Source organism: Ambystoma mexicanum, chromosome 4q (assembly GCF_040938575.1).
Source record: "Ambystoma mexicanum isolate Mex_15411 chromosome 4q, UKY_AmexF1_1, whole genome shotgun sequence".
Lineage (NCBI taxonomy): Eukaryota > Metazoa > Chordata > Amphibia > Caudata > Ambystomatidae > Ambystoma > Ambystoma mexicanum.
Window position 1 is genome coordinate 447,544,163 of NC_090928.1, and position 19,614 is coordinate 447,563,776.

The 19,614-nt window shown below is 47.0% G+C and overlaps 1 protein-coding gene across 5 annotated transcripts in view; it reads left to right on the top strand.

The window, feature by feature from the left end:
• Positions 1-19,614, top strand: part of LOC138467780 (dynein regulatory complex protein 9-like) — a 960,790-nt gene that overhangs the window by 505,802 nt on the left and 435,374 nt on the right. The window lies entirely within an intron of this gene.

Here is a 19,614-nt window from a genome sequence, read left to right on the forward strand (position 1 = left end):
ATTCAGACCCAATAGTCATAAAACAAAACAGTAACTCCCCCTATCCACCCTCCTGCTCCCACCATCCACAGGTTGTACACATTATTTGGGTATTAAACGATACACATTCATCCTGGCAAACAGATCCACACTGCACAGTTGATAGATTTCTCACTGTGCCCTGCTGGCCTCGACATCCATAACGCAGAGCAGGACACTGTCCTCGCCCATTACTCCCCACCTCGTCGAGCACCCAGTTCATCCATGATGGTAATCTACTCCCGCCTCTCGCCATTGGCATTTGCCGCTGGTCCTATGTTATACAAGTATGCGTGTTATCCCCCACATCATTTATTAGGCCTGGAGGTCGCCAAAACCCTGGCAGTATAGTCCTATTCCCTTTCATTGGGGTATGCAAGTTTTTTTCAACCGCATATTCTTTGTAGGGGCCTCCCGTGATTTCCCCATCAGGAGCATACATTTCTTAGCGATCAAGCAATCCTAAATTGAACAGCCTGAGATTCCCTATTGATATTTTTCCAATGTCCCGCAGTAGTATTTAACAGGTGCCCGCATCAGGGGTACCTTCATCATTTCAGGCATGGTCCTCGCTACATCGGAGCAGAACTCTAGTATAGCAGGGCACTTCGAGAACATGTGTATAGTGTATAAATTCGGCCAGCATTCCGTGGCATTTGGGACAGGCATCGTCGGCAGTGCAGGTGAATCTCGCAATTTTGGTAGGCATGTAGTGTAGTCTATTAGGGACCTTGAATTGTGCTAGCTGATATCTCACATTCAGGGACACTTCCTTGGTCAGGAGGCAATACTTCACCCCTTTTTAATCTGATATCGCGTGTCCTAGGTCCTCCTCCCACCGCCCTCGAGCTTTAGGGCTGTCAATCAGAGCTTTCTGCGCTTTAGCGTACAGCATGGGCACTGGCCTCTATCCCATGCCCTCCTGTGTAATGTTATCTACTATTGTGTGTGTTTCAGGCTTGTCTGGAAATGACGGCCATGCACGTCAGAAAGCAGAAGCCATGCGGCTATACTGTAATGTCACAACCAGGTTATTACCTAGTTTGGCAGTGAAGTCAGGAAGTGTAACAGACTTTCCCTCTGGAAACATACCTCCCATTGTGAGTGCTTCATCTGGATCCCATCTAGTTTGTATACTCTTGTCCTGAGCAGGCAGAATGTCTGGGAATCACCATAGCGGCACATGCCTATCATTAGGGAGCCGGTAGGGAACATCGGCCCCCCACCTAAGGCCCACTGTCCCGAGCCTGTCGGAGCCGGGAACAGCCAGCAGCCACAGTCCATACCTGTTACTTCTGGTACATCGGGTAAGCCAACGTGTTTGCTTCGCACATGTTTGTCTTCCTAGCGTGCCCGACAGCCGAAACTCATGAAACACCATACCTCGTTAGGCACCATGCCTCTTCCCCTCCGAATTCGTGCAGTAAAGTAGCTCACAGCAGGTCCACAGTTCGCAGCCACTTCTTCGCCTTCATTGTGACGACCACCTAACACTACCAACAAGGCTCCTTCATCTGTGCTCGCTGTCATCCATAATCAGCCTGCCAATACTAGTTACACTTTATGACTGCTTCGCTACTCCTGGATATTTGACTGTGTACACTCCAAACATTGCCCTTCCAACCAGCCTTCCCCCTATGCACTCGCTGATGCATTCGCAGTGAATTCTGTTCCCTGTTACATTGCATTCCAGTATTTTCCTTGAATATTGATTATTGCTCCCAGTGAATTGTGTTCCGTGTACATTGCATTCCAGTATTGTCCTTCAATATTAATTACTGCTCCCAGTGAATTGTGTTCCGTGTACATTGCATTCCAGTATTGTCCTTCAATATTAATTATTGCTCCCAGTGAATTGTGTTCCCTGTTACATTGCATTCCAGTATTGTCCTTGAATACTGATTACTTCTCCCAGTGGATTGTGTTCCCTGTTACTTTGCATTCCATCATCTCACGTGAATATTTGAACACTGCTCCTAGCGATTTTTGCTCCCTGTTACATTGCACTCCAGCATCTCACATGAATATCTGATTATTGTTCCCTATGTACACTGCCCTCCTAGTGAATATTGTTGAAATCCTAGGGAATACTACCACTAAGTCGTGACCACCCTTCTCCAGGCCTCCATCCACAAAGCACCTTTCTGATGTCTCTATAAACCCACCTGACTAGTACACTACTCAACACCCTGCCCACTGTCCCCCTAAGGAAACAGACACCAGTACAGATCTGCACTCCCACCCTCCACTACCACCATGTGTTCCCCAAAGGCACACTCAGCTGCCTTGGCTTACCGCAATACGCACCTCCAAACACGTACCCGTGCACCCCCTAACCTCACACGACCAATGAGCATGTCCTGCCGCAATTACAGGCTATGCTCTAGAGCCATAAACATCAAGGCTTTAGTCCATCACACAATCAAACAGAACCCCCAAAGCCCTATCTGGCCACAGGTCCTCAGACCACTTGCCTTGCCAGAACCTCCAACAGTGAAGAAGCTCACCACACCTTGCATGGAACTCCCACTACAAGCCCACATTGCCACACCACTGTTGCCAAGCATACTGCCACAAAAACACTTGCTGCACGCCACCTCAAGGAACCAAGCACAGCCTCTCCCACTCTAGCCACTACTAAGCACGTATCATCTCCTACTCTGTGCACTGTTGCTGTTGCTACTACTAAAGCCCTTCTGCTCCTAGCCTCCACACCTGACACTGTCCCTGCTACCTCCAAACACAACTACATTGCTACTAACAGAAACAACACTCCACCTACCTTGCAAAAGACCACATCATCTTCCACCAGCTCTGTCAACACCACCACCAATCATATCCCCTCACCTCCCTCATATCCCCTCCCTTAATTGCGCCCTTGTTAATGCCCGCTCCCTCCCTGCACATGCAGCAGACATACATGATATGATCACAACCTTGACCTATGCGCTGTTACTGAAACCTGGTTGCATGAAGCATCTGGTGCCTCCCTAGCTCTAGAACTCCCCTTGGGCTATACCATCTTCCGCCAGGACTGTCCTGTAATCAAAGGAGGCGGGGTGGCACTCATAGCCAAAGACTACATCGCCATTAGAAAGATTCATCATTCAAACACGCAACTACGATCTCCTATCACTAAAAATCACCACCTCTCACAACTGCACCATCACTATGCACATTGTCCACCGCCCCCCTGGACCGCAAGCCGACTTCCACTCCACCATCACACACCTCGTATCAGACAACCTCAAAACCCCCTCGAAGGCCATCCTAGCAGGCGATCTCAACCTAGGGCTACATGACCCTAACGACATCCCAGATAGAAATCTAGCAAAAGCACTGGAAACACTAGGCTTCTCACACTCCATTTCTAAACCAACCCACAACAAGAGCTGCACAATCGATTGGATAGCCTATCACAACTGCCCACCGGTTGTCACAGCCAACTCTCCCCTCCCTTGGACAGACCACCCGTTCCACACATAAACTCCAAAAACCTACCGCCACGCCTCTCCCCTCCACCTCCACCAAAAGGGCACGCCTCCTCACCAGAGAAAGGTTAGCCCCCTACCTCATGGTCCCAGCCTTAGCAACCCCGTTCTCCAAAGATCCAAATGCCCTTGCCCTCTCCCTCAATACCATTCACTCTGAAGCAATCAGTGTTATTGGCCCCCTAACTGCCTGCAAAGCCAAACAAACCAAACAGGCCAGCACATGATTCACTCCGGAACTCTCAGCCTTACGCACTAAAAAGCACCCAGCCTTATCAAAGTGGTAAACCAACCAACTTCTCTTAGACAAACTCGAATTTAACAAACTGTCCAATGAATACAAAAAAGCTATCATCCTTGCCAAAGCTAATCCATTCAGTACTAGAATAGCCATTGCCAAGTCCAACTGTAAGGACATATTTTCTATCTTCAGAGAGCTAGAAACTCCTGCCCCTTCTCACCCCAAGCCATCCTAAAGAATGAAGCCTGGTGCGCTGATATACAAGCAGCTATGCTTCACAAGCTTGACACACTTCAGAACAAAATCATAGAAATCAACTTAATCCACTCCTCTCCAATACTGCCCAAACACCTACTCTTAACTAGCAGTCCACCGACACGACACTCTTCTCGTTCAGAGTCGTCAATGAGACAGAAGTCGCTAAGATCATGAAGAACATTAAACCCTCCATGTGCAAAGGGGATATTTCCATATAAAGGAATGTGCAGACTTGCTCATACCGTTCATCACAGCGTTCATCAACGCCTCTTTTGCATCATGATTGGTTCCTCTCAGCCTAAAAGAAGCATGAGTTCGCTCCCTTCTAAAAAAAAAAAAATCACGCTCGACCCATCCAATCCCAACAACTACAGACCCATAACTACCGTGCCCATCCGGCTTAAGATTCTTGACAAAGCAGCATACCTGCAATTCCAGCAATTCCTAGACTCTAAGAACATTCTAGGCTAGTTAGTGTGTTTATTATTTGTAACGCGCACCTAACCCTGAGGTAACTGGGCTCTTGAGCTTGTGACAAAGTTACAGATGCGTACGTAAGAGGTCATAATACAACAATGCATGTCGACCATAGGTTACAGGTTGGTCGGCTTGCATATTGATACAGGGAAGTGCATATAGAAATCTCTGATGGTTACAGTTTTGGATGACAGTGCAGGTAAACAATGTTAGTACAGTGTGAGCTGTGATAGGTAGTAGATTTACAGCAGGGTGTGGACCAGGATGAGCCTAGTGCCTTAGTTATTCTTGTCTGAAAGCCAGATCTTCACTTTGGCTCTGAAGGACCAGAAGGAGGGTTCAGCTCTGATCGTGAGAGGGAGAGAGTTCTAGCATTTGGCGGCTAGAACTGGGCTGGCACCTCCTGCTGTTTTTAGTTTGTACCTTGGGATATTGAGGCAGTGTGAATAGAGTGATCAGGTGGGTCTGGCCAGGAGATTTCGGGAGAATTTGTCTGACAGGTATTTAGGGGCAGAGTTTGAAAGACATTTATGAGTGATAACAAGGGTGCAGAGCACGATTCTGTCGCACACAGGGAGCCAGTGGGCATCTTTCTGAAGCTTGTTATATGGTTATGTCTAGGGATATTTAATGCTGATCTCAAGGCGTCATTCTGTCGGATCTGCAGTTTGTTGAGGTTCTGTTCTGAGGAGCCTAAGTTGAGATCATTACAATAGTCTAATTTTGATAAGACTAGAGCCCTGGCTAGCGTGATGCAGCTTTTGGGGGACAAGTAGGATCTGCAGGCATTAATCAGCTTATTGGTAAAGGTAGTGGTTGAGGCAGTGACATTCACTTGTTTTTTAAGTGAGAGAGTGGAGTCTAGTTATACTCCCAATGTTTTGACCTCCTTTGCGACTTTGATAGTATTTCCGTCAATATTGAAGGATGTATAGTGAGGGTCGAGTTTGTTTAGATGACCTTGGGAGCCAATGATCAAGAGTTCCGTCTTCTTGTCATTGAGACACAGGCTGTGCGCCGCCATCCGAGCCTGAATTTCCAGGTAGATTTCATTAATAAGTTTGAAATCATCTTCATCGCAACCAGTCAGTGCAATGAGAACCTGGGTGTCATCTGCGTAGTTCGTGTAGATGACACCCATGTTGTCAATGCAATCAAAAAGGAGCTTTGTGAAGATGCTGTAGAGGGTCGGGGAAATGCAAGAACCCTGTGTTACGCTGCAATTGATGGGTACTGGATCAGCTGAAGCTGATGGTGCGAAGACCCTGGTAGTACAGTTGGATAGGAAAGATTGGATCCAGTTCGAGGCATTTGTGGAGAAGGCAGCGGCAGTGGTTAGGTGTTCTGTGAGGATCTGGTGATCGACCAGATAAAATGCTGCTAAGAGGTCTAACAGCAGGAGGATGGCCAAATTGCCTTTGTCTTGGACTTCATCCATTTGGATTTTTAGGTCCAAGAGGGCCGTTTCTGTGCCGTGTCTCGTTCTGAAGCCCGATTGGTTGAGACCTAGTAAATTGTTGTCCTCTAGATGTTTTTGGATGTGTAGATAGGCCACTCTGTCCAGTATTTTTAAGAGGAACGGGACAGTAGTAATGGGCCTATAATTGGTTAGAATGTTGGGGTCAAGGTTGTTTTTTTTTAGCAGAGGCATAACCCAGGCCTCCTTGAGGTTGTTACGGACTGAGTTGGCGTTGAATGAGGAGTTGATCACAGCGGTAATGAACGGGCCAAATCTTTGGCGCCTTCCTTAATGACTGGTGCAGGACAGATGTCTCCCTCGCACCTTGATGGTTTCAGGCCTAGGATAATGTTTTCCACTTCCTTCGGGGTGACTGTGGAGAAGTATAAAGGAGGGCAGACAGGAGGGCGAGGGAGGGACCAGCAGGGTCCTCTTATTAGAGCTCTTGGCTGGACTGTTTTTTTTTTGCATCAATTTTAGTTTGTAACATTGTAATTTTGTCTGAGAGTGCCTGTATATTTTTTTCATTATTTTTATTAAAATGTGTTTTTAGTGAAAAGCACCTTTACAAATTAAAACAACTTCATACAATAATTTCATCCTTATAACAGTTCACGAAAAGGCCGTCACTACAAATAAAATAATACATTCTTACATATAAAAACAAGAATAACAATAATAAACAAGAATACAGATTCCTACTGGCAAAATGTCTTATTACATAAAATGTCATCTTACTTTGTACAAAATTGTATAGTATGTTATTACAACAAGTTCCTTAGACTAATTGTGTTTAGACCTTTACGTTTTCTTAAGTTCCAGCTCAGATGCTATATGATTTACTAACCGTACAGTTGCTAGAATTATTGCATTATTAGTTCCCCACATACAGTTCAACCAAATACAATTTCTAGCAAAGGAAGTCTTTGCTCGGGCAAATTCTTTCATCATTCCAACCTGGGTATTTTCAAAATGGGAACAAAAAAGAAACAGATGTTTCAGAGATTCTTGCGTCTCATTACAGAATCTACAGGTATCATCTAATAGAGGATCTCCATTCGTACCCCAATGTTTCATCCGCATTTTTGTGTGTATTAGATCCAACCTAAACAACAAGTATGTCTTTCGCGCCTTTTTGCAGGGACACAAAATTAGATAAGGCATACGTGGTGTTTGAGTATGGATAAATTTCACATATTCAGTAAATGATCTATATAAATGGAGATGATCTACACATTCAGCCCAATCATTCAAAAAAAGCTTTTTTTTTACATGGTTAATATGGAGATGAAGATCACTGGATGGCACATTGATCTTTTCTAAGATGTTATTCATTCTACATTTGAACTGTGTAACAGAAACAGGATGATTATGCACAAGCATCTCAGAGAATTCTGTATAAATCGAATTCTTTGGTGGTCAGAGCATTTTAGAATAATTTGTAAGAAGTCACCAGTTATAGCGTGTTGAGAGAGAATTCAGCCCTAATTCGTGCCTCAAAACCACATTTGGTAACGACGAGGGGGGATCTAAGGTGTACTTCCATATCATACCTTGTAAGTGATCAAAAAAGGGATCAAGATCGCATAAATATAGCTCCACTTCATAAAGAAGGATGGCTTCTACTCTTTTGCCATAAAATTCAAAAACAGGTAATAATGAAAAACTACTGAATTTATGAAGAATTAATTTCATTTGCCCTTTTAAGGGTAATACTTTTTCCATCAGCATTTCTGTGCTTGTTGAATTTTGGCACACCAAGACTCATCCTTGACACATGCTTCTGTTGGTGGCGCTGGAGTCTCCAGTTCTCTCAGAATGCTGAAGAGCTCCTTGGTACTGGATTTGGCATTAGGGATTCTGTTGTCTGTCTCTTTTTTAGTGTTAAGGATGGCCCATTTATAGGAGGCAGCAGCCGAGGCGAACACTGCCTTGTTCAGGGTGGAGGGTGTTTTTTCTCCACAGGGTTTCGGCAGCTCTTTTGGCATTGAGGAGGGTTTTTAGTTCAGACGTGAACCATTTGTTGAGGTGAGCTGCTGGTTTAGCTTTTTTTAGTTTGATAGGGGCAATGTTGTTTAAGGCTAATTCTAAGGTGTCATTATAGAGGTCAACCAATTTATCTGGGTCATGGTCGGTGCAGTTAGGCGGATCCAGGATGGGCTGGAGCTGGGGTTGTAGGTTTTGAAGTGTTATGTTTGGTTATTTCTGGCTAGGGTTTGGGGAGCAATGGTGGAGCTGGGATTGGCCGGTGCCTTCTCATGGGTGGAGAAAGAGATATAGTGATGGTCTGACCATGCGGTAGGTTCATTCTGCAGGATTGTGGTCGAGCAATTGAGATCGGCTAGCCAATCCAACGTTCTGCCTTTGTTATGCGTCTGCCCCAAAATACAATGTTTGAAGACCAGCTGGGCTATAGTTTCTTTCCACTGAAGTGGCATGAGTGTCATTAGGGTCGTTCAGGCCTAAATTTAATCCCCAAGCAAGATAGTTTGAGAGCCTGGCTTGGTATTTTGAGTTAGCAGGTCTGCAATGTCTTCCTCAAAGGATAAGATGGGACCCGGAGGTCAGTAGATTAGGTGCAACAGGATTGTTTGGGTGGGTGAGATAGGAAGTTTAGCTGATAGGAGTTCCGCCGAAGGGAGGCAGACATGGGCAACAGCTCTGAGACCAAGGTAGGTTTTGGCTATGAAGGCGACCACCCCCCTCCTTTGCCAGTGACTCTGACCTGATGATGGCGTAACTCTCAGGGAGGGCTAGAGATAGGGCAGGGCCTGCTGCCTAGTGCAGCCAGGCTTCGGTGATGGTGATGAAGCCTAGGCAGTTGGTGGAGATTAGATCAGCAACGTCGAGTTTGTGTGCCACTAGCGATCGTGCATTGATGACGGCTCCTTTTATAGTGGGAGAGGGTCTGTGGGGAGCTTCCAGATGCTGGGATATAGGCGACACTGGGCTGGAATTTTCATTAGTCTTGGTGGTCTCAACCAGGGTGGGGGGTTGTTGTAGGAGAGGTTTTAGTTGTGGGAGGCAGACCAGTAGGCCTAGTGAGGGTATGGTGGTTAAAGAAACAGGACCCTAGTCTCTTGTCTCTGGCACTCACTGGGCAGGGCACGAATGGAGTGGGTGGCAATGCAAAGAGTTGAATCCATTCTGAGGGGCTGTGGGGGCTGCTAGTAGTAATGGAATTATTAGTGCAGTAGGCGGTAGTGGTGGCTTTGAGAGGGGTGTGTGGGAGGAGGGGGGTAGAAAGTTTGTTGGTGCGATGGAGTGGAACAAGGGGAGGATTGAGGCCATGATGAACGTGACTCTACGTAGGGAGGTCATGAGGATGAAGGATTAGCACAGCTAGATGTCACAATAGTCACAGGGTCACAACTAAAGCACTGCTAGGTAACGCCGCTAGGAAGCACTACTAGGTATCACAGCAGATTAAGCAATACGGTGGTAAGCAGTGCTAGGTATCACAGCAGATTAGATAATACGGTAATAAGCAATGCTAGGTGTCACAGCAGATTAGATAACACAGTAATAAGCAATGCTAGGTATCACAGCAGATTAGGCAACATGATAGGCAAGGAGGCGCTGCTTGACTATTCCAGCTGAATAGTATAGTAAGAAGTCACAGAGGACTAAGTATCACAGGGCAAGGTGGCGCAGGTGAGTATCATAACTGAGTAGCATGGCTAAGAAGCACGATAGGCTAGGTGGCGCTGTTTGATTACAAAGGTAAATGTCAATTGCAAAAAAGAAATGCAGGGGACTAAATAGCACTGTGGCTAATATTCACAGTTTAGCACAGAGATCACAGAAGGGTGTCTATTGCTGCAGGCTTCACAAATACAGATCAACAATGCACCATAGGGAGGTAACGGACAGCAAAACGGCTGAACCAGCATGTTGTGAGGGTAGGCGACATTCTAGGTGATGCATTACTCTTAGAATCTCTGTTGTTTGAGTGTCCCATTGAATAGGTGAGATCAGGGGGTACCGAATAGCGTTAAAGCGCGAGGTCTGGAGAAACAGTGGGTTAGGCGGACTCGGGTAGAGTTAGTTGACGCTGTATGGGGAGTTCTTGTGTATCGGTAAATGGACTGCAGGGCAGGAGGGGTGGGGGCTGAAGGGAATGCAGGTGGTAGGGGGCGAATGCACTCACCTGGGTAATGCGATCGCTCAACGATCCGGCTTCCGTCCTGCTCACGGCACCAAAACGGCTCTACTGGACCTTAAAAATCAAATTGACGATATCAGAGACACAGGTGAACCTGGCCTACTCCTTCTCCTAGATCTATCGGCAGCATTTGAGCTTGTGGAACATAAACTACTCTGTCAACACCTCACAACCTCAGCCTTCTTCTCACCTAACGCAATCTCCTGGATCGCCTCCTTCCTAAAAGGAAGAGCCATGCCTGTCTTCTCAGACCAAGCGGCCGCAAGTCCAAACACCATCCTATTTAGAGTCCCGCATGGCTCCAGCCTATGCCCCACGCTGTATAACATTTTCACCATCTTCCTTTTCAACTTACTTGACTCGCTCGGCATCATGTACACCAACTACGCCAACAATACTCAAGGCCTCATTCCTCTCTCAGGCAAATACCAAACTGACTCCAACACTCTTAACTCCATCTATGCCACCATCCACACATGGATGGCTGAAAACTGGCTTTGCCTGAACGGGGAAAAGACGGAATTACTACTGCTAGCCCCCACTGATTCACGTATCATACTCGATGACCAGTACTTATCATTCATCATCGACAACATCATCATTCCAGTCTCCCAATCAGTCAAAACTCTAGGAATCTACTTAGATAATAACCTAACTATGTCTAGACAGGTTAGTGCAATAGCCACCTCGGCAGCATGCTACTCCAAACTCCTTAATGCCACCAGACCATTCCTATCCACCACAAACTGTCTAACAATTGCACAAGTCCTCAGGCTCAAGGCTGGACTATTGTAATGTACTCTATACAGGAACCTCAGCGAAAAACCTAGACAAATTACAAACCATTCACAACGCCCTGCGCGCTGCATTGGGCATCTCCAAAAGAGAACAAATCTCAGCAGCCAGACAACAAGCACACTGGCTGCCTGTCCGCCAGCGCATCTTGTTCAAAACACTCGCCATCATGCACAAATGCATCCATCGCACTGCACTTCCATACCTCTCTCACAGAGTCATCCTGCCACCTGCCGCTAGATGCACAAGAACATCATATGCCAATCTACTGCCTGCTCCAAAAACCAAACGTGCTAGAGGTGGGGCGCAAGCTTCCCCATCATTGCCTCCAGGCAGTGGAATACCGTGCCTCATGCCATCAGAGCTGAACCCTCTCATCTCGCCTGCCGTAGGGCAATCAAAACTAGATTGTTTACCTAAAACTGCAGACACAACTGTTAAGGCCTTACCCTCCACTGATATGGTTCCATGTTGAACAACCATGTCTTACTGACTAATAGGTGTCCTTAACCTAACAACTGTATCCTGTGTATGACTGCAGCTCAACATGTAACCCGTCTTCCCTTATCACAAAATGTAACCAATGTAACCAAGCCTACATATGTAACCTAGGAAAGGGCTAATGTAACTAAGCCACTTACCTAAAGAATATTAACGAAAATAACATTTGGTGGGCTATTGTAACATAACCGCCTACCTATGTTCTGCAACTAAGGCACTTTCTTGTAACAGCGCCTCGATGCCCCTGGGCTGTGTGAGCGCTTTATAAATGCAAATAAATATGGTGTATTGACTTCCAAGCATTTAAACAACCTTGCCCAGGCGCTGACCGTGGACTTGACTGGGTCGAACGTGCAATCATCCACATATTGCTTCCCAAAGATCACGTTGCGAACACATAATGGTCTCATGCTACATTTTCTATCTCTGCATGTCAGTAGCTAGTAGTGGAGGCCTACCAATACGCTGCAAACTGGGCTTGGCTGCCAGATAGTATAGCTCGAAGTCTGGGTCAGCCAGATCTCTCTGCGCATATTGGTTTGACCAATCCTTCCCATGCCACCCAAACCATTCCGGCTCCCCACAAGAATTTAGTGGCGATCACCCTCATGTTTTGAAAGAAAGCCCTCCCTGGCCAGAGCTGTATATTAGTGAAATAATACACTAGCTTGGGCAATACTATAATTTTCAATAGTCGGCCATACAGAGAAATTGAAAGACCAGAATTTGAGTCTGCCAATGAGGGGGGCGAGGTAAGCCGCTAGATTATTCGCAAACAATGATTTTGGTGACTGCAAAACCTGTATCCCCAAATATGTGATACTGGCTGGGGCCCATATAAACCCCATTAGTTCCACAGGCGAACTTGAGCAGCCCATATTAATAAATCGCATCTCTTGCTCCGCTAGCTCATGGAATTCGATGACCACTACTTTGATCTTGCTTAGCAGGGAGGGCCTGGGGTTATGCCCGTACTGATTTTCGAGAGTGCATACCCTGGCTGCTGCCCGCAATTCACTTCTTAACATTTTGAGTATCCCTCCAGACGCTGATAACACCACCCTCTTACATAGGCCTTGAATGCTTCCCACAGACTGGAATGGGAAGGGACAGAACCATTGTTGCTCTCCAAAAAGATCTCTATACTGACGGATAATGCGGTAGCGAACCCTGCATCCTGCATTGCCAGTGGGTTCAGCCTCCATAATAGCCGGTGCGCGAGTGTCTCGCCTAGCCTGTGTGTCAATTTGATTGGCAAATCGTCTGAATATGTTTGTGGCAACATTCAGCATTCCGTCACGAGTTTCAGTAGAGGGAGGGAAACCAACCAGTTGTCAATGCGGACATCATGTACTGCACTGTGGAGTAGTAGGAATACGCTCTACCATTGGTAAGCAGTTTCCTCCAAACGTCTATTAATTGAAATTGTTCCATTATCCTAAGGATTGCCTTTGCTGCGGCTTAGAGAGGCCTAGCAGAGCCCTGTGCGATCTAGCTCAAAACTTAGTATTGTATTCAAATTGCCCCCCTCCATATCATAGGTACCCCCCTCCTATGCTTCCAGAAGCAAGGCCAGGTGTGTATAGTATGTGGAGCAGTCGATGTTGGGCCCGTAGATGTTCACGAGCAGAACCTCTGTGCCTGCGATCCGCCCATGGACCAGTGTGTACCTCCCAAATGGGTCAGAAGTGGATGAATGCAGCCTAAACTGTACAGCTTGGTGGATTAGGGTGAGCACTCTGCGTGCCCGTGATGAATTGGATGTATAAAACTGGTTATCACTCCACTTGGGGATGAATTACTTATGGATACCTACATAGCGTGCGTCTCTTACAGCATGACTATGTGAGGTGAGTGTCTGTCATTGTAGGATCCCAATTTCCTGACTTTTACAGGGTTATTTATCCCGTGCACATTCCAGCTAATCAGCTTCAATGGTGCAGCCATTGGAAGGAGAACCTATTGTAATGTTGTCTAGCAGTATATTCCATCGTATCCCATGCCCCGTAGAACTGCACAATCACCAAGCCAGCATAATTCTGCAAATTACGTACAACCCTTCCTGCATGTACACCCCCAGCCTTCTCCCACAATTTCTACCCCAACTTGACAGTGAGTCCCTTTTTACAAAAACCATTTGAAAATTCAATGGGGGCATCGCAAGCAGCAGCTCCCTGCGTACACTCCCATGCAACCCAACATGACGAAAAATTCTTGCACAAGTTTTTCTCGCAGGCCCCTGGAAGCTTATATAAAGTAATACCCTGCTGGGCTAACTCTCAAGCCAAGTGTCTTCACCATAACCGACATCTCCACCTGGCACCGCAGGCAGGTACCTCCTCACAGTCATCCCGCCAGTTGGCAACCATGAACGACCAGGAGTCTTCTGTTTCTTCCAAAGGTGGACCAGAATTGATGGGCTGCACCAGACACACATAAGAACTCCTGCCATTGTTGATGTAGACCTGTTTCAGCGTCAGCTAGAGCGCCATCCCAGCCCTTGGCAGTCCAGTATCAGTCAACTACGCCCGCCGGGGACTCCAGACTGGGTCGCCCACTCCCAGCCGGGTCCCTCTGCTGTGATGAAGTCGCTGAAATGTTCAAATCAATGTAGGATTTGGCTTCTGCAGGCGATGTGAAGAAGTGGGCTTGTCTGCCCCTTGAACCCGTAGCTTTGAAAGGAACATCATGGTGGATGGCACTTTCCAATCTCTAAGGAGTTTCTTGACTGTATCAACAGATTTGCATGCTGATTGCACCGCAGGCGAGTGGTCTGGATACACAAAGGCTCTGCAGGACTTAAAGCACAATTCTCCATGCACCCTGGCCAGCCTTAGAATCAGGTCTCTGTCTTGGTAGTTTAGGAGCCTCACAATGATAGTCAGCGGCAGGGCCCCGCTGAGGCCTCAAGCCTTGGTGCCCCTGCGGGTATCCAGAGGAGGATCCTCTTCCTGAGGCTGGCCGGAGGCCCCCTGTCGGGTCAGGAGTGCTGCACAGACTGTCCCAGCACCTCAAAGGTGCCCGATCCGCAGCTCCAGCGCCACTCCTCGGGACATGTGCACCCATTCAACCTGGTACTGTGGCGATAAGGCTGGTTCCCCTAGAATCACTTTGAGGAGTTTCTTGACATATATCTCCATGGGACCTGTGGTGGCAGACTCTGGAACTCTGACAATCCTAACATCTAGAGTAGGATTCAAGGTCTTCGCACTTCGCCTGGACTGCCATCAGTTCTCTCTTTAGAGAGGCCATCCATGTTTCACCAGTGCAGTGATGATCCTACCTTCGGTGTCTCCGATTCTGGATTCAGCGTGAGGCATGCGGCTACTCTCCTTCCACAGTTTGGCCTTAAGTGAGCTGAAATTGACTGAGAGATCGTCCAGTTTGGAATTCATTGACGCAAGTCCAGCTTGCATTAACTCCACTATAGGATCTGTGCGTCTCTGCTCAGACACCTTGCTCGCTGCCCAAGTCTGTGGAGAGGATATCTGTGACAGTTCTTTAGCGGGTGTAGTTGTAAAGGAGTACATTAATCCATGTTTTTTGCTCGCTCCCCTAGTCTTCGTGGATGCTAAATCGCCACCACCTCCTCTCTTCAACGATCACTTCTTGGTAGCACAGGCCGTCCAGCAGACCCCCTCAGTATGTACTCGTGCTGTAGACAAACGGCAGGTGTTGTGTCTGGGTTTCACAGGGTCTCCTTTGGCGTCACCTGCCTCCTTCCACCCCTATAAGTATCAGCCTCCTTGCCACATGGGCCTCGGGCGTGCTCCACTAGGGGTCTAGTCCTGCAGGGTCAGTGAATGTAACAGCCCCCTGCCGCACTGCTCAATATAATGCTTGCAGCACTCCCTGGCACCACCTGCGCCAGTACTGTGACTCTCACCAAACTCAGGCACTGCAGGGATCGTGCCTGTATTAACACAAGGTATGGGGCATTCAGCCTCACCTGTCTTCTTTGCCGACTCTCGTCCTGCCCCTGGTTCCCTCGTGCCCCTTCGCACCTCTGTCTCCACTATGTCACCAGCCGGTAGTGAAGGGATCCCGTGTGGCTGCAATTAGCATCTTCAGCCTGACTCTTCAAGGGAGCAGGTAGAGAGGCTCTTCGCTCCATCAAGGGATGCGTTCGGGCCAGAGGCAGGCCCTGTGTCATCCAAGTCTTGGTGCCCCTGGAGGTGTCCAGAGGAGGATCCTTTCCCTGAGGCTGGCCAGAGAGCCTCTGTCGGGTCAGGAGAGCCACTCATGCCGGCTCGGCACCCCGAAAGTGCCCAGTCCGCAGCTCCAGTGCCACTCCTGTGGCTCAGCTATAGGCCTTGGCTCGCCAGTCCCGGCCCGCAGCAGCACCCCCCATGCAGACATGCAGTGACACCAGCGCCAAACTGGCCTCTGGTGACAGGATGGGTAGCCAGAGCACAGGCAAGCTGCTCCACCAATGGAGGCCCAACAGGTGAATCCGCCAGCAGTGCAGTCTCAGCCGTTCACCATTATGCGGCAGGGGTTTCGCAGCCAGTCACTACCAAGCTACCTCCATCAAGGGTCGACGTCCCTACCTCGCTGTCCTTTCCTTCATCGGTGTGCTGTCTGTAGTGGCAGCGCAGCGGCCTCTGTGTCGACAGCTTCCCCGTCTCGGGTCTCCAGGAAGGGCCGCAGTATCCCTGGTGCTCCAACTCCGGGCTTCAAGCGCTGCCACAGCAGGGGATCCGCCATCAACGCGCACCCACCACTGCCTGAGGATATGCTGCTTATAACAACTTTGCTGCCGTTAGGTTCTGCGCTCCCTCGTCTGCAAGATGTCTGAAGGATATATGTTGGTTTCCAGAGCTCAGCGGTTAGGCAGCCATTTCTCTCACTGCTCAACAGCGCCACATGAGACTACAATTTTAGATTGCAATTCTACAAATGCAAGGAATGAGCACAGGAAGGTATTCTGTAAGAGCTCTCTTAAAGGCTACACTTTTGCTATTGCTGGCCAGGTGGTGTGCGAGACCTTTTTAAACTATCTGGTTATGCATATTCCTCAAAGCCTCTTCCTATTGAGTGCCATTGATATCAGTGATAATAAAAACAGCATTATTAAACATGAAAGGTATCGAGCATGGAGTTTAACATCAATCTTTGTTTTTTTTTTTTAATAGTGGATTTAGGGAGATTGGACAGTGGAGTATATGTTTTTTCTAGCAACATAGATGTTGCATCAACTCTACTGGCCATTGCCTCAATAAGGGTTCTGTCGCATAAAGGAAACACAGAACTACAATTTGGGTTAGGTCATGTTAGAAATCCTTTAGTTCAGTAGCCAAAGCGCTTCAGGAAACAGGTCCTGAATGGATCCAATTTTTCAAGGAAATTCAGGAGAGTCTCCCCCATTTACATTTTCAACACTCTTTTCTAGGTTTTAGATTGTAAAGTGGTAAATACAGAACATACTGTAACATTCAGTGACATCAGCAAGACAGTGCAAAGTGATAGTATTGTTAGTAGACAAACGTTCAGCTGTGGTAGGGTATAGTCGGTTAATGTAACATATAATTGTGCATTGAAGCAGGCAAGTGAAGAAAAGGAGTATTAATAAGAAAGGCACTCCCTAAAGATTTTCACGTAAAAGCAGTCTGCCTAAAAGTGCAGTAGCTGTTTATCATTTGTTTTCCTTTCACTTTCTCGTTTCCCTCTTTACAAACCACCAGCCAAAATTATTTCAGGCCTATTTCTGTCCTACTAAAAGATCTGTGCTTTTATGACACGTCTGTGCACATTGCATGACACATTCTGTTTTTACTTGACAGTTGACTCCACAATTCTCTAAACATGTTACATTGATATTGCTAGATAACCACCATCACTTCATCTTGACAATTCTTCAGTACTTTAAGTTATGCTTCCGCAATCTGAGGCCAGTCTCCTGACAAATATTTGACAATCACATCTTAATATGACCATTGCAGCATTCTACAATACCGCAGGATTGGGGTTGATGTGTATAACACAGCTGATGGTTGATATTCAGATTTGTAGATACCTCTTATCAGCTGGCGAGTGAAGTGGGTTACTCAGTCACTATCTTTGGGAGGTAGGAGAATGATGAGGGGAATTCATTCTGTTAACACCTTTTTTGCTATGGTGATGGTATCTGCTTTTTACAGAGGTAGGCTTCTAACGAGCCAGAAAATAAATTCACTATGATGAAATTATACTTGTAAGACAAGCTGTTACGCTCACCTGATATCCCCGGGGACATCTAGAAGGCTCTGAGATCTGGAACCCTGGATGCGTAGTTGCCCAGTGCTGCACAAAGGATCTGCAATTACAGAAGCGAGGACTTGTGATAACTGTCTCTAATGGGTGAATCTCCCACCTCTCTCTGACCGATTCCCTTCCCACTGGGTTCTTTTCTCACCTTAGTTATTTGTAGGGTGAGCTATCCGTCCTGCGTTTCTTGTGCAGGGGCGCTTGACGTTTGTTGGCGAGCTGCCCGAGTTGCTTCACTGGTGCAGTACGCCTTCCTTGGGCCCAGGCCTGCTGTGACCCCGAATCTGCTGGTAGACAGGTAGGTTTGTTAATAGTAAGTCTTTGTTCTGTTTATGGTGGGAATTTGTTAATGTCTTTATCTCCTTCTTTTAAGGTATGACGGTCTTGATGCTGGCGTGCTGGATAGAGAGGCACGTTTTTACGTAAGAGAAAGCGCGAAGCGCCTTTATTGTCTTTTAAAGCTAACCTGTGTTTTGTTCTTCTTCTCCTCACAGCCCGCTGTGGTGCTGCGAGTGGATGAGAGCGTGATGAAAAACAGGCCCCCGGAATCCGTTAAGGTAAGTACAGCGCTGTGCGGTTGTTTAATATTGAAAGCGAACCTGAATATGTCTCTTTTCCTTTGCAGATGTTGCTGTGGTGCTCCGGATGGAAGCGTGGCATAGCGCGGTGGAATTCAGGTAAGACTGATGGAATTCGATGATTTTGGAATCACACGTTCTAATATTGTTTTTTTCCTTTCTCGTTATTGCAGGTTGCAATGTTCGAACTGCAGCCGTGGTAGCAGTTCGCCGGAAGTCCTAAAGCTAGTACTCACAGGTGAGTGATGTTTATTCTTCTCTCGGTTTCCACAGATTGCAGCCCAGTTGAGATGCTGAGTGCTGGATGGTGTTTTCTCATGTAAGACAGAATAATCTTGTTCTTGTTCTTGCAGGATTACAGGAAGATGCTGAAGATCAGGAGCTGGACACGGTGAGCGTCACGCTGCTGGTTGCAGAATAACACGAAGCGTGTTCTGCAGTCAGGGTGTGGTTTATATAGCCCAGTCAAAGTAGTTCCAGGGAAAGTAGTTCCAGGCCTGCCACACCCAAAACACTAGACCGCATGGCTTGGTTCTTAGAACTAGACTGTGTGGGTGCTTCCATGTTGGATTTTAAGGCCCATGTACATAAATGGGACCTAGTTTGAACAGCCCCTCCTTCCTACATATGAGCCTGGTGCCAAAGGCGCCAGGACTGGCTCCAGGAGCCCTTTGTCAGTGGTTTTAAGGCCCTTAGGGTTCTGTTGGGAACCTGCTTGTGGCACAACTTCTGCCCCCTCAGAGTGGTCATGACACAAGCATTTAGGGAGTTGCATAAAGTCTACCTGTAATATAAAAATGCTGCTTCAGGAGCTGGATGTGCGGCAGGAAAAGGTTTGGCAGATTGATCAATTTTGTAGTGTAAACAAATAGAAGGGTGTTACAATGAAAAGTAGTTGCAGTGGGACAATAAAGACCAAACTAGTTGTGCTTAATCATTATTATCATACTTGTTTTACGTGTGGGGGCCAAATAATTTGATGGGTGGAAAGTTTGAATACATCTTAACTCCTGGCATTGCTCTTGGCAATCTTTGGCACTTTGAGTCGCTGATTTGCTCGACCTATATCTATCAAACAGGGAACAGGATGTCTCTGTATCTCACATTGAATATATAGACTTTATCCGTCCACTGGAATTAGGGTGGTTACGGTTTGTTAGGAGTTAAATTTGGAGTGTTAGGGTTTGGGAAGGGACCTGGTGTACTCTCAATGGGATTTGGGAAGGGATTCCGTGCACCCATATTGGAATTCGGGAATGGACCTTGTTCCTGTGCATTACGAAGATTGTTCTGCTGGGGTCTGCAGGGGCATTCATTTCTCCAGTGTCCCATTATTTACAGTAATTCCATGTCATCAGGGGATATACTGTCCCTGCTTTTGGTTT